The following is a 15,138-nucleotide window of genomic DNA, read 5'->3' as shown; positions in this document are numbered from 1 at the left end:
CTTGAGTTCTTTTTGTCTTTCAAACTCCAATAACTGTGCTTTCCTGACCGCTTGATGCTTCAATAGTTCACCTAGATTGCACTTTCCTCAGCGCTTGTTAAGTAATGTCAATGATACTTTTATCTGAGTTCGTATTTACCAATGAAACTGAATTACTCTCAGAGATCACCTTGGTTAAATAATTAATCTTTGCATTTTCCTGGAGCTACTGTAGAAACAAGTCTTATTTTTCTCTAAAGAGTTAATTGTTGCTCTAAAGTAATTTAAACATTTGAACCTGAAAGCGGTTAACAAGGTTCACTGTCGAACACAACAAATTCATATTCTTTAAGCTTCTTGATAAACATGGTGAATCTTCATTTTACTCGGAAGAGTTAACCTGAAGGAAAATGTCTTTTAGCTTTTGAAACTGAATGCAAATTAACAGCGGTCACTACTAAACAAGCACTTTCCTCGAGTTTCTTGATAAGACAGTGAGAACTAACCAGTAGCTCCTCTGGTGGTGCGCACGTGAGGTACTCTCTCTCTCTTTACACATTTTTCACCTCTTCATCATCGAGGGTGTGTGTAGAGTTTTTCTATCTGCGGACTGACTTCACATTTCTTTCATTCTGACTTTACTGACTTATACAATTTTTAATTTTGTAGCATTCTGGATGGGGTGATTCTATATAATATAATGAGCATGGGTGGTTTGTGATAAAACACACTTCCTCCACTCATTCCAGAATAAAAATAAATGTTTGCTACAGTGTGCCAGTACTTTTTGTGTTGAAGCCACTAGAACTGAAACAACAACTTTAGCAAATAAATAGTAAGGGTTTAACTCACTGTCACCACTCTTACTTACTAGCAGTGGAGAAGTTTGTGGGTGATCCGAATAAAATATAGATATTCCTGACTCAAATACAATTGCATTTTATGTGTCAACCATCCTCTTTTCCTGATGCCGAATCTTGGGTCGTCTTTCATATTTCTTATCTACAAAGGAATGCTGCTCAGTGGGCAGTTCCCTTAGTAAACCAAGATAACTTGATCTTATATGATTGGTCTAGTTTTAAGGCAGAATTTGTCAAGGTATTTAATAGAAGAGCTGCTACCCAGTCCGCTGATATGGAACTCCTAGAGTTAAAACAGGGGATTTATCCCATTTCAATCGACTGGTTGCAGAGACAGCCTGACCTGAAGCCAAAAGGGGAGAAATATTTTATCAGGGATTTAAAGATGATCACAAGGATGTATTAGCACAGTTGGAACTCCAACCCCAGGATCGCATTGACCTTATTAATCTTCCCCTCAGACTTGATCATCCACTGAATAAGTGAAAGGGGAGTGGCTGGCGTAGGAATTTTGGAACAGTTGATTGGGTTTTTAACTACTCAATTTGACCAAATACCCAATGCATAGAGAAACCTATGGACATTGGATCCATTTGTTCTCCACTATCCAACAAGGAAAAAGAGTCTAGACATTGAACAGGTCTGTGTATGTATTGTAGCAAGAAATGGCACTTTGTTAGAGAATGTCCTACTGAACCTTAGCCTAGAAGGGATTTAAAGCCAAAATCAGTAAACGCAATTCAAGAAAAGCTGAAGGAAAACTAGGATGCTTAAAAGGTACAGAAGGGGACCATTTCAGTGAAAAATGAATAATCCCTTCTTTAACTTCAGAACTTTTAAAAGTACCTACGAAACACTTCATATTGTCTATGACTTTTGCATTCTAGAAATTCCCTGCCCGTAATATCCAAGTTATGATAGATCTGGCGCCACCGGAAATGTTATTGATTCCACTATGGCCTGAGATCTTCAGATGAAACTACACAAAAAGAACGTACCAGAGGCTGTGTTTGCTGTAGATGGAAAACTGTTATCATCTGGTGCTGTCATAGACTACACGGAAGAAGTATAGATAAGATATGTAAGGATATGTAAGGACCAATGGTGTATATGAGGAATTCATGAGATTCAATGTTTTAGATGCACCACAATATGGATTCCATAGCTGGTGCTCCACAACCCTCTGATACATTAGGACTCCAGCATAATAGAGTTCTCCTCTATTTAGCGTCATGACCACTGTCAACAAACATTGAGTGCTACCAAGTGAAATAATTGTGCCTCCTCGGTACAGTCTCTCATAACTTCCCATATGGCTGCCACAGCCGCAGAAAATGATACCAAAATTCTTGACCAGCATAAACAGTATTCTGATGCCTTTTATAAGAAACAAACAGGGCAATTACCCCCACATCGACAATATGATTGTCAAAAAGACTTAGTGCCAGGAAGTGACGTTCCCAACAATAGAATATATGCTGGTAATGAGACTGAAAGCCACCATCTCAGAGAATATCTTGACAACTATCTGGCCAATGGTTTAATTCGACCATCTAGATCTTCTGCAGCCTGCCCACTTTTCTTTGTACCCAAGGTGAGCTGCGAGTTAAGAACTTGTATTAACTATCGTGTTTTAAATTAGATCTCTGTAAAGAATAAATATCACTTATCCCAGCTTTACTAGATCAAGTAAAATACTAAACTAGCTTTCAGAGTGGCTTATCATTTGGTACGGGTCCACAGAGACGATGAATGGAAGATCGATTTAAGACCCAATTTGGTTTATTTGAGTATCTTGTAATGCCTTTTGGGTTATGTAATGCCTCAGCGGCTTTCCAATATTTTATCAATGATGTGCTCAGGGAATGCTTAGATCATTTTTTGTAGTTTACATTGATGGCATCATGATATAGTTCCCAAAGGAAAACACACATGTTCAACATGTAACAGCTGTCCTGGGTGCCTTGAGAAAACATAAGTTGTACCTAAATGCAAGTTCCATGTAACAGAAGTCAAATTTCTGGGGGTCATTATATCTCCTTCTGGCATGAGTATGGCAGAATGCAAGGTCCTAGCAGTTAGAGATTGGCCACCTCCAAAGAATACAGAATACATACAATGTTTTCTGGCATTCGAACATTTCTATAGAAGATTCATGGATAGCTTTTCACAGGTAATAACTCTCATTGCACTCTTACTGAGAAAAGAAACACTATTATATTGGTCTCCAGAAGCCGAGCAGGCCTTGCAATCATTGAAAAAACCTTTTACCACTGAACCAATTTTACATCATCGCAATACTAAACAACCCTGCATTATAGAGGCTGATGCCTCTAATGTGGCCACTGGTGCAATACCGACATGAAAGAACTGGTCAATTGCATCTCACTGCCCATATGTCAAGAAAACTGCTCCCAGCAGAAAAGAACTACACAATTGAATAAAAGGAACTACAAGTCATTAAGGAAGCTTTTAGAGACTGAGTACTCCCCGTACAATAGTAACTATGCCAGCCATTCCTGATTTCTTCCGTTCACTATAAAAATCAAAGAATCCAATCTCCTGCGGTTTTGGAACAAATTCAGAAGATTCAAATAGTGTGAAATCTTGCTGAAAAGAACGCAATACAGGCAACAATCATATACAAACAGCAAACGGATAAGAAAAGACAAAAAGGACCTCATTATAAAATCGAAGATCAAGTGTGGTTGTCTACTTCCAACCTCCAATTCTCACATAAAAACTAATTTAACCACTATTTGATGGTCCAAAAAAGATTCTAAGCCAAATCAATCCTGTTACATAAAAATTTTAATTACCTCCAAATTGCAGGATCCACCCAGTCTTTCACACATCATTATAGAAACCTGCAATTCCCAAGAAACGAAAGACATCGCCACCGCTTTTGGTCAATGGTCAAGTAGAATATGTGATACAGTGTATTCTGGATTCACGTTATTGTCGTAACAAAATATGGTACCTACTGGAATGGATAGGGTTTTTCTTTTTGGTCCTCATTCGCCTCAGACCTCTTATAAACAAACAAGCTGTCCGTACCAGTACTTAGCAAGCCAAGAAAAATAGGCATTAGGTTGGAAACTCACGGCTCTTTCAGCCTATAGGCACATTGACAGACATAGATGGTATTGGTCCCAGAGAAGAGGGAAAGAGGTTACTCTTCTGCTGAGCCCACAAGAGCCAGATGGACACCTTTGTTGGCATATATGTAAGGGGATGCCCAACGCAGTCCGAAGAGTGCCAAGGAGGCATAAAAATAGGACCAGATGTATCTCCATGTTTGTCAGGCCTTAACCCATATCAACAGCAAGTCCCAAAAGGCAGTCTTTTTTACGCTACAACCTCTGGAAGGTCTATCTTGGATGTCTCAACCATCGACGTCAGCCAGTCAGAATGCAAGGGAGGGGAGGGTTCAATCCAACCCTTGCATATTTGCCTCCTAGCTAATAAAATGGCATAAAATAAGAGAGTTTTAGCAGACCCGGTGACTTGGTTGGTAAGTCCGAAAATTATAAGGGCCATGTCTATTTGGCATGGAAAGGTTGTGGAGCAGAAGAGAATTCCTGGGAACCTGCAACAAATGTAGACGCTCCTCGACTTTTGGCACATTGTAATTCTCAACATTCACAAAAACCAGGCCCCATGAAATGGTCTTGAGAGAAGGGTACTGACATGACCAGCAGTGACATGACCATAAGTGTCATCTTAGAAATATCTGCTTCATTTTTCTGTATAAGTAAGGCAGGAATGCATGTGTCACTCCTGGCAGTGAACACAGGACTTTCTACAAACAATCAACTCTTCTGAGAAAAGTAGGACTCACTTTGTTATCAAGAAACTCTGGTAAAGTGCATTCAGCTTGTTTGGCAGTGAACGTTGTTAATTTGCATTCAGTTTCAAAAGCTAAAAAACTTTTTTTTTCAAGTTAACTCTTCCAAGTAAAATGAAGATTCACCGCAACCACTTTCAGTTATAAATGTTTAAAATACTTTTGAACAACAATTAACTCTTTAAAGAAAAATGAGACTTACTTATACAGTAGCTCCAGGAAAGTGCAAAAATTAATTATTTAACTAAGGTGATCTCTGAGAGTAATTCAGTTTCATTGGTAAATACAAACTCAGATAAAAGGATCATTGACATTACTTAACAAGCGCTGAGAAAAGCGCAATCCAGGTGAACTATAACAGTATTAATGATGCATCAGGTGCTGATGAACAGTGCAGTTGTTTGGAGTTTCAAAGACACAATGACTTCAAACGCTAATGAAAGCTCAGTCGTGAGAAAAGAAACACTGTGGAAAAAGAACAATCGTATCAAGGCCTTTTCTCTCGATGTTTCCTGAAAGATAAATAAGGATCTTATTTTGAAAAGCCTAGCTTCCTTTGGAAGGACAGATTTATGAAACATTCATTGAAAGTGCCAGTGGTATTAAAAGTATGCATGCAGAGCTCTTCAGTGAAGCAGACAGTGCGGTGTATTTAAAGGAGTAGGCCCACGATGTGGAAAGATGATAAGGTAAAGAGGAATTATTTTTATAATTTGAGTCTTGTGTAATGTAAATATAACCAGTGCTCATGTGAAGTGCTTGCATACTGTGAGAGATAGAGTTTGCACTATGTAAATACCAAGGGAAAAAATAGACCTGTAACAGCCGCATGAAGCTTCTAATGGCCATGTGACATCAAGAATGTATCCTGTGTATGCCCCTCCATTGTTTAGGGAAACCAATCGCCACTGGTATGTGTCCTCTTCTTTCTGATCATAAATGTTAACCAGGAGCCTAAAGATTCTCTTCTGTTCTCTTCTTGTGCTCCGCTGCCAGAAGCTTAATTCGCCTAGCTATTGAATAAAGTGCAGCCATTCTAGAGAAACAAACTTGTTTTCTGGCCCACCTTTTAGTCTTTGCACCTGTTTAGCACGTACTTTCACTTGTTGGTAATTTTCGAGTGCAAAAGCATTTTTTTTGCAATTATTCTCAATTAGTGATAGGTTGATACAGCACAATACCAAATCAGAAGTTGGAAAGGGCTTTTTGGTAATGGCAAAATCTATATGTTATTTACTGTCTTTATATTTGGTTTGCATTACAGATGTTGCAATTTCATTATTTATAAGTTTCTTACATTGTGATGTGTTGCTTTTGCATTCGCAATCTTTTTAAAAAGAAGTTGTCAGACTCAATGTATCACCATCAATTCTCATCACAGATAAGCGGTCCTAGTTTATAGGCAAGTTTAGGGGATAACTATTACAACAAGCATTGGCATAGCCAATAGGTCTTGCCTATGGGACCTTATAAGTGTTTAACCATGCATCACATTATCCAGGCTGGTGCAATTGTAGCTTATAATATGTGTAAGATTATATCAAGCCCAATTTGGAATGTATGGAAGTTCACAGCACTGGGAGCAGTGTCGGGTACATTGCAGTGGTTTAGGGGCAGCAGAGGGTAGCTTGCAGACACAGAAGTGGCAGCCTCTATCATTAAGTTAAGCATTGGTAATACCGCAACATCAATCACTGACAGATAAACTTCGGTGATCTACGAAATAAAATCAGAACATTGACAGTAAGCAATGCTTTGAAACACTTAGTCCTTTCATAACTTCAAAGCACAATAGTGAAACAAGTATCGATGTTGTGGGCATGTGGTGTTCTCATATTGTGTAAGGCTCACGGTAGACCCGCCCACACCACTACGCCTAGGTTGTAGAATTCAAACAGAGACTCTTTTTTATCCGTGTACTCAAAAGCATGCAGGGAGCATGTTGCTGTGAACATTGCAATTCAGCTGCCAAACAGGTTGAGAGGTAATGAAGCTCGCACCGCTAGGTGATTGTGTTGGGCCTCCAGTAACATTACCCACTGCACACAAGATCAGCAGGTTGCCAAACTCAAGGAAGAAATGTGCGTGGCCTACAGCAATAGTCTGTGCCCTAAAACCACAGGTTCAACCAGTCAGGGGGATCTGGAGCACCGGGGCCTGGGTCTCCCGCAGCTCCTCCTGGCACTACATGAGGACACGCTCATCAACACCGCCTCCAAGAGGAGGAAGCAGAGGACACTGGAAGATAAGCCAACAGGCCACGAGGAGGGGACTGCAGCAAGACTACAGGGCAGAGGGTAGTAAACCAGGCTAAAGGAAACATAACCAGGATGTCTTAGTGCTCAATGACTGCATCGCAAAGATTAACAAGCATTTGCAATGCAATCGGTGTTGCCTTTGGGACCTTATATGTATTTAGCTATGCAGCACATTAGCCTGGGTGCTGAAACATCTACTGTTCTTTAACATGGAGGGAAAGGAAGCACCAAACTGCATGACGCGCCAGGTATGGGAACACATGGAGAGAAATATTGCCTTTCAGCGGGAAATGATATAGTCCAAAGCTCTGTTTTTAATATAAAATCAGGGCCTTCGGGGGTCATATCACTGAAAATACAAGATTTGAAAAAAATATTATTGTCTAAGGGTGCTCGTGGAAGACTTTCTAAGGACTGCAATCTAGAGAATGCTAAAGTGATCCTGGTGCAGACAGAAGCTATATGACGGGCTGGGTTTGTTTTGAGTGTGAGGTACCAAGAGCACCTCGAGGTGAGCCACAGCTAGACATCTGGTTTGAGCTTGACTCGAACCTTTTGTGGCTCACCCACCTCTATCACATAATGGCAATTTAGAAACTAAGGCATAGGAAGAATATGATTTAAACCTTAAAATAACTTCACGACTCACTGCCCACGCCATGTACATGCTCTGATTCCCTCTATGTCCTCCTTACAGCACCCCTGACCCACACCCTGATGGCTTCAGTGCGGTATTCGGCCATGCCACAGGCTGTACTTTTTGGCCCCTTTGGAATTGGTTTTAGCTATGTTTTGGAGCCGCTGTTAATCCAGCTATATATGGTAAAGTGAGGTTGAAGACTACACGATGAACGCAACAGTAAGAAATGAAAGAATGTGGAAGATATAAGTAAGATGGGATCAACAAATAATACAGGAAGGATATAAAATGGACTGGGAAAAATGTAATTACAGATGGAAAATAAAAGTATGAAAAGAATGGGAAAAAACAAAAACATTGTAGTTAACATGAGTGCTAGGGGCTGTAGGAAAGATTAGCCAAGCTATAGCTTATAATGAGATAGTGCTGAGATGACATGCTACAGGCCCCAGGAATCAAACCCGTGAGCCTTGTGCAATGAAGTTAGCTGCTGTAGCTGCTGCGCTATAATTCATGTCAATAAAGCACGGCAGAAAATAAAAGTTTAAATAATGCCGCATGAGTAAAAGCTCTTTAAAAAGCTTACGCACCTTGTAACAAAAAGCGAAAACTTTGCACGTTATTAAAATTCTGTGGCAATGTTAACAAGACTTGTTAACCTGCCAGCTGCACGCATACACTGTGTTTAAAACAGTGTGAAAACAGGCACAAGATCCTGTAAATAAGCTGGAGCTTGTGGCCGCTGCGCTAAACTTCATGTCAATGAAGGTGTTGCAGGGATTCTGCTCATGCACAGAACTATGCGCAGGAAACCAGGACCTCAGTGAATTGTAGTGTACCAAAAACTCACCTCAGTACCCAGAACCCCTATCCGACCAGCATCAGTGTCTCATTCGCTCTTCATACCATATAGAAGCTACCAATGACTAGACAACCCAGAACATGCGACTTTAGAGTACTCTCAGGAATGGTGGGAATCACAAACACCTGTTCGTTATTATTCTCATATCAATCCACAGCAAGAGTATTCAGAGACACAGTAAAGTTTAAAATGTTTATTTTATAAACTACATGTCCTAAGATGCAGTATTTTGGCTAACATAAGCAGACAAATGATTAAAATTAAAACCATCAGCATTGTTACAATACCATAGAAAATGAAGGGAGAAATGATATTACAAATGACAGTGGAATACAACCACCCTCCCTTCGCTAGTAAGCTAGTATTATTAAACTAATAGAAGGTCTCTAGGTTTGAATGGGGAACCCCATACCGTAAAGATCTGCTTGAGTGAATCACATCACAGGATCAGATTTGATCTGCGCCTGGAAAAGTTCTTCTCCAGAATGTGTGTCTAGTGCATGCAAACTGCAATATTAAAGGCGCTCGACTTTCAGATATTTGCAGCTGTGTGCGTGTTATGGCTAGAGCGTGGGCCGATCAACCTGAACTCGAAAACATACATTGTTTGGTGGCTCAGACTGTTTCTGCACACAATGTTCAGACCAAGGTCGCAGTGCACGTCTCGGTATGTGAACAACAGACGGTTCTCATGTGAAGAAAAGGCAAGCAAGCAGTTTTCAAATAATAACATCTATCTGCAGTGTCGTGTGCAAAAGCAGCAAAAGTGGCAAGATGGCGTTTCTGACATCTAAGACGCTTATGCTAACAAAGCAATGTGTGTCATCTAAAACTCCGCCTCCACTACAAAGGCACGGTGAAATTAAATAAGGCTACACAAGTGCAAGTTTTTTCATAAACTGACGCACCTTGTTACAGAAAAGCGAAACGTGTGCGTATGAGAACATTTTGTGGCAATGTTTAGTTCCTCCTAATCACAAATAACTAAAGTTCACCTGCAGGTAACAAAAAATCTTTTTTTTGTAAAAATGCTAAGCATAGTAAAAATTCTACTTGTAGCATACACCCGGACGCTAAAGTCAAAAAGCACCACTTACTACAGCTATTTTTTTATTTTTGCTGGTTAATAGTGGGGTTAGGTGGGCAAAAACACTATTGTGAAGGTAATTTACTTACTTTATTGAAAGCTCATTGAAACGCGCAGTCACCTTCTTGCTAAAAGAAACAATTGGGCGTACGCGCCAACAAGTCTGTAGCAGTGAGAGACATTGCTGTCGTGTGTTGTAATGTTTGTAAAGGTGTTAATGCATACATATTTTATTGTTAAGAGAAAAGATTGGATGAGACGAGAAGTCTGTGATGGTGTGAACGGGTTAAATTGAGTCTGCATTTGTTAAGAAAAAATTTCCTTTGAAAACATAAAATGTCACTATGCGATGGGTATTATTGTTAACAGCTGCACGTGCCCCAAAAATACTTGATGACTGTATTAAAAGTTGTTATACAAAAGAAATGCTCCAGGTGCACGCATTCACTGTGTTTAAAACCGACAATTGCGGAAAAATAAAAAGGCAAAACTTGCATTGTTTTTGCCAGCTGCACACATACACTGTGTTTAAAACAGTGTGAAAACAGACAATTAGTGGAGAGGTGTGGCTCACTGGTTAGAGGCGGCAGATCCGTAAGCAGAGAAACGGCCAGGGACCAGGGTTCAATTCCCGACGCGGCAGGGTCGTGGACCAGTGTCAAAAACGGACTCGATAATTCTCGCCTCGGTACCTACTCTAACCAGGAACACACTCGGCAACTCTGGGCATTAGCTTGCCTCATCTCCACAACGGCCCCCCACATTCGCCGGGGATGCCTGGTTTCACCTTGGAGATACCCTGGAGGGACCATCTCACAGGGATAGCCAGGACGGGTTCCCCAGCGGTCTACAGCGCCAGGACGCCTCAGGGCAGCAGTGCGCTTTACAAGACACATACATTTACATACATTTACAATACACCCCGTAAATAAGCTGGAGCTTGTGAGACAGTGAGGAGCATCAGCTATGTGTGATTACTTAGTGTCTAGTGGAACACATTAGATACCGTTCGATCTATTATTACCTATAAAAAAACACATATAGGAAGCACCAACTTATTGTAAGCAGCTAAGAACAATGTGTTTTATATTACATAAAACTGCCAATAAAATTATAAGGCCGGTGTTGTTGTACCAAGAGCTACATAAACAATAGCAATCCTGAGCATTACCGACCCACTCCTTTGGGGTCCACTTGTTCCAGTGCCACACTATTAAACCAAATAGCCTTTATTTGCAGTAACATTAGGTTCTGGTAGTTTTTAGGATTGGTTTGGTATATTTTGGGGCTGCTGTTAATCCAGCTTCACATTGCAAAATGAAGTTGAAGACTGTACAATGAACGAAATAGTAACAAATAAAGGAATGTAGAAGATAGAAGTAGGGGGAGATTAACAACAAGCATTGGCCGTGTGGCCGTGAAAGTGAAACTGATTGCGATCATGCGAAACACAGGTAACTAAGGAAAAAGACGGCAAAAGTGAGAGCAAGGGTGCGCACCGGCAAACACGCGAGTGGTGCACGCGCAGCAGTGTCAAAAGTGAAAGTAATCACGCTCCAGATGGCACCTCGGGCGCTGAAAGCTGGCAGCTGTGCACGTTCACGCGTGCGGACACGCATGCTTGAGGCCAGCAAAAGCCAGTGGGTAGCACTTTGAAAACCCACTTACTAAATGTCTCGCAGCGCATGCGCTAGCTCAGGCGAGACCTAAAAATTAAGGTCATGAACTTTATTTATCCACTACCTATCGTTCAAAGATAAATGGACAGGCCAAAAAGTTCAATCAGATTCTACAACAATAATTATGTTTTTTTCTCAATGCAGCGGCGTCACTATGGGGGAGCGGGGGGTGCGGACCGCACCGGGTGACACCCTCACATGGTGTGACACCAACAGGGCCGGTGTGCACCTAGCAACCTAACCTTTCAGGAGGAGGCGGTGCCTGTGCGCAGCGCGCACTGTCTCCTCTCCTTTCTTTTATTTGCTTCCCTGTGAAATGGATCAAAAAAAGAAAATCACTTTTGCCGGAAATCAATGTAGTATTTTTCTGACATTTAATTCCAAAGTGCAGCATCTGGAATAAAAGTTTAAAAATATGACAAATAAATAACTAAATAAAGTAAGACAGAGTGGTAGCAAACTGGCCAGATTGATTTTATTCACACCCAAACACATTAGCGCCACTGAAATGAAGCGCTATTTTTGTTGTCTTGGCTTTGTTTTCCCTGGGTTTGGAACTAGTGCACCAATCCTGGAGGTACTGCAATGTGAGGATTGAAAAACAAAATTTGCACTGCTGCTCTGTATCTAGGGATGTTGTCTTTTTTTTTACCATACTGCTTACGTTTTGTAAGGATATAAGCAATGGCCATTGAAATGGGTCCATTTAGGGCCCTGTTGTCATGTCCTTAACTTTTCAGGCAAAAGCACTCACTGATTTCTGAACAGTGAGTGTAAAAGCGTTAAGGTACCCATGATGTTCCTGCTTACATTTCAAATGGTTTGCAAAATTTTGCATTCCCTATGATTGTTTGCTTTTTCCAGGATGCTGTCACTTTTTTTTGTAGGCCACATATTGCTCTTGCCCAGTGCGTAATTTAAATTGAGCCGCATCCAGGTGTTTATAGCCGGCAACAATTGGGTTGTAGTTGAAGGCAGTCTGAGTTTTTCTCAGTGGGGCAGTATGGTGTTCAGTGAAGGAGAGGATGTGGCACTATGGCCAGAGCTGCTGATTTTGGAACTGGGGAACCAGGTTTAGCCTTAATAACCAGTCCGCCAGACCACTTCCCTGAGAGAGCACTATCTCATGCTAGACCTTAGAAGGCTTTGCAAGACATTAGAAGCCCCGGTGTCGTAGCACCAGTAGGTGGACCCTAGCATGACAAGTGTAGGTTAACCTTCAAGGCTTGTCCACTACTATTCATACTGAAGTTCACCTCCAGTCTTGCGGGCAGGCCTATGAAGCAGTACACCCTAGAACAACAGTGACCCTGTCACTGAGATCACAGGGCCCTTGAGAAGGGCCAGCTCTAGGGCGGTGCAACCGGTGTGACCGCACCAGGTGCTGACTTTAGGTGGAGGCATAATTTTTGCAAGTATATTATGGTTTTAAAGCACTTGCTGTCTCCTTCCTGGCCTCCAGTAATTTTCGGTAACAATAAAAATGTCATGATGACTGCTGATTAATGTTCTTCCTAGAGAGAGATCGGAATTTTGTCTAATGGAAGATTTGACTCATGGAAAGGTAGCTCAGAGGGTTAATGTACCTGCTGCAAAGAACATGTACCATGCAGATCACAAAGTGCACATAATGTAAATAGGCCAGTGGGCTATTGCTTTTGTCAGAGAGTTCATTTTGTTACTTGCAGTTTATAAGTTAAAATCCTAACATAGAACAGTGAGCTATTAACTGTCATCTACTCCGCAGCAACCCAAGTCACATTTTTTATTAACTTTTGGTACATTTGGGCTACAAACAATTTATTAGTTTAAATGGTCAGATCATGCTGCAGATCTTGCATTATGAGTCAAATATGGCAGAGCCATTATTATTTAGAAAACATTTGCAAACTAGGATTTTTTGCCATTCATGTTTGAACTGCTGTTTTGGAAAAGGGAGAAGTGCTGATGACAGAAACTCCATGGCTCGGAGACAAATGGCTTGTGCTTCCACATTTTATCGTATTTGGGGACATTCTGTGATAAGAACCATATCCCACTTTGTGAATACATTTTACTGTCAATAACTCATTATAACCTTAAATAATCATGTGTATCCATTGGTTGATAAAACTGGGCAGTGAAACCAAACAAATACAAAAAATTGGGATGTTTGCGCATTCTGGCCACGCCTCTGGCTCTGCCCAATGATGCAATCCTTGGGTTATTCCCACCCTCTGATTCTCCGCTCACAGTTCCCCTACTTTTTTTCTCCCACTCCGACCACTGATATAGCGTGTTGCTGGATAGTAGGAACACCACACCAGTAAAAGGTACCATACCTATGATATTATAAATTCCAATAAACTGTTGACTAGCAGGTAGCCCACTGTACAACCTGATTAATGAGTCATTATCACACTGTTGTTAACAGGCACATTTTGTAAATATAGGACCTACATTTACAAACGTTACTAAGGATTCTGTATGGTCCTGTTATTTGTCAACTGTGTCCACTGACGGACTCGGAGCGGAGGAGGTCCATGCGGTAAGTCGTGAGGGGGTGACACCATGAGTTACCCGCACCAGGTGACACCAACCCTAGTGACGCCACTGTCTCAATGATTGATCATTCAGTTCAGTTGGTTCAGTGGATACCTAGAGTGGTGTTCTGACGTAGCAACACTTTACATGCATCTGTACGACACTCCCTTTTCTTTTGTTCCTCAGGATTTCACCCTCAGATTTGGCATATGCAAGATACAAAGACCTGCTCTCGCCCTCTTGAAACTTGAAAACCTGAGGGGTAAGTGCTTTGCAGACTGCCATTGTTTAAGCTTTTAACATAGGAGAAGCAGTTTGAATTTCTGCAGGTTACCTTTTCATTTCAGGTTTTCTCCAAAGGATGTGGGTCCATTCTCAATTACAAACCTGCAGTTGAGTTACAAAATTACTGATCATTGGAAGAGCCACCCAGTTTTCCATGTCTCATACTTAAGAAGGCCATGTCACACACTCCCTCAGCCCTGCCACCTACATTAATTGATGGAACTCCTGCTTATGACAGGGATTTTAGCTGGACTAGAGGGCAGTTGCAGTGTTTCATTGCATTAAAGGTATATGACATGTCAGACAACTCATGGAAGCCTGTGTCCTTTGTTTATGTTCACCGGCTGGTCTCTGCTTTACACAAGAGGTTTCCATCCCTGACCAAACCCACTAGAATAATGAGTCATTTAGGGTGGACACTGTCACCAGATTTGGCAGCCCATAAAATATCCCAGCTACATCAAACGTGGAGAAAATGGAGAACAGGCCAGTGGAAATTTCAGACATGCAGAGCAAACTTAGGACAAGACAGATTAGTTACACTACAGTGAATAGCTCTTCTGGGTCAATAGAGGCAGAGTTTTATAAAGACCTACTATTCATACAGGTGCCTGACATCAACGGTGGATATTACTCCTTCTTTTAGGGAACAATTCGCACTTCTGTTCCATCACCATTATTGTTTTCTACCCCCTTGGTCCCCTGAGTCGTAAATATATTTAGAGTATGGTACTTATGGTACTTATTATGTACTGTTTAGTTTTGTTTCCCTCCTTGTAAACTTCTCCTTACCTGTGTTGCAGCATCACCTTCAGTTCTCGGGTAGGTTCCTGATATGCCTTGGGTTCTTCTGCAACCTGCTTTGGGTAAATCAAATACTGATTTGCTGGGATTAACCCACTGTGTAAATTTATTGTACTTTCTCTGCTAAATGAGCTTCTTAGCTTCCAGCAGGGAAGTCTCAATCCTTCAACTATTTTCAAAGATACTGTACCACCATCATTGGTCGTATTGTTCCCACCAGGGTCTTCCAACCAAAGCTGGAATAAGTTTCTCTTATCCGCTTTCAACCCTGTTTTACCATTGCACATGGATCCCTGTCACAACCCTTAAGCCTA

General features: G+C 41.2%; 1 protein-coding gene across 3 annotated transcripts in view; it reads left to right on the top strand.

The window, feature by feature from the left end:
- Positions 1–15,138, top strand: part of DDO (D-aspartate oxidase) — a 201,408-nt gene that overhangs the window by 42,195 nt on the left and 144,075 nt on the right. For 2 of the 3 annotated variants that reach the window (XM_085612123.1, XM_085612125.1), the window contains exon 2: positions 13,922–13,997. The exons of the other annotated variant lie outside the window; for it this stretch is intronic. The gene's annotated coding sequence lies outside the window, so the exon portion shown is untranslated. The remainder of the gene's footprint in view (positions 1–13,921; positions 13,998–15,138) is intronic. 3 annotated transcript variants of the gene reach the window in all.

Source organism: Triturus cristatus, chromosome 6 (assembly GCF_964204655.1).
Source record: "Triturus cristatus chromosome 6, aTriCri1.1, whole genome shotgun sequence".
Lineage (NCBI taxonomy): Eukaryota > Metazoa > Chordata > Amphibia > Caudata > Salamandridae > Triturus > Triturus cristatus.
The sequence above is the reverse complement of the archived record's forward strand: the minus strand, read 5'-3'. Positions and strand labels throughout refer to the sequence as shown.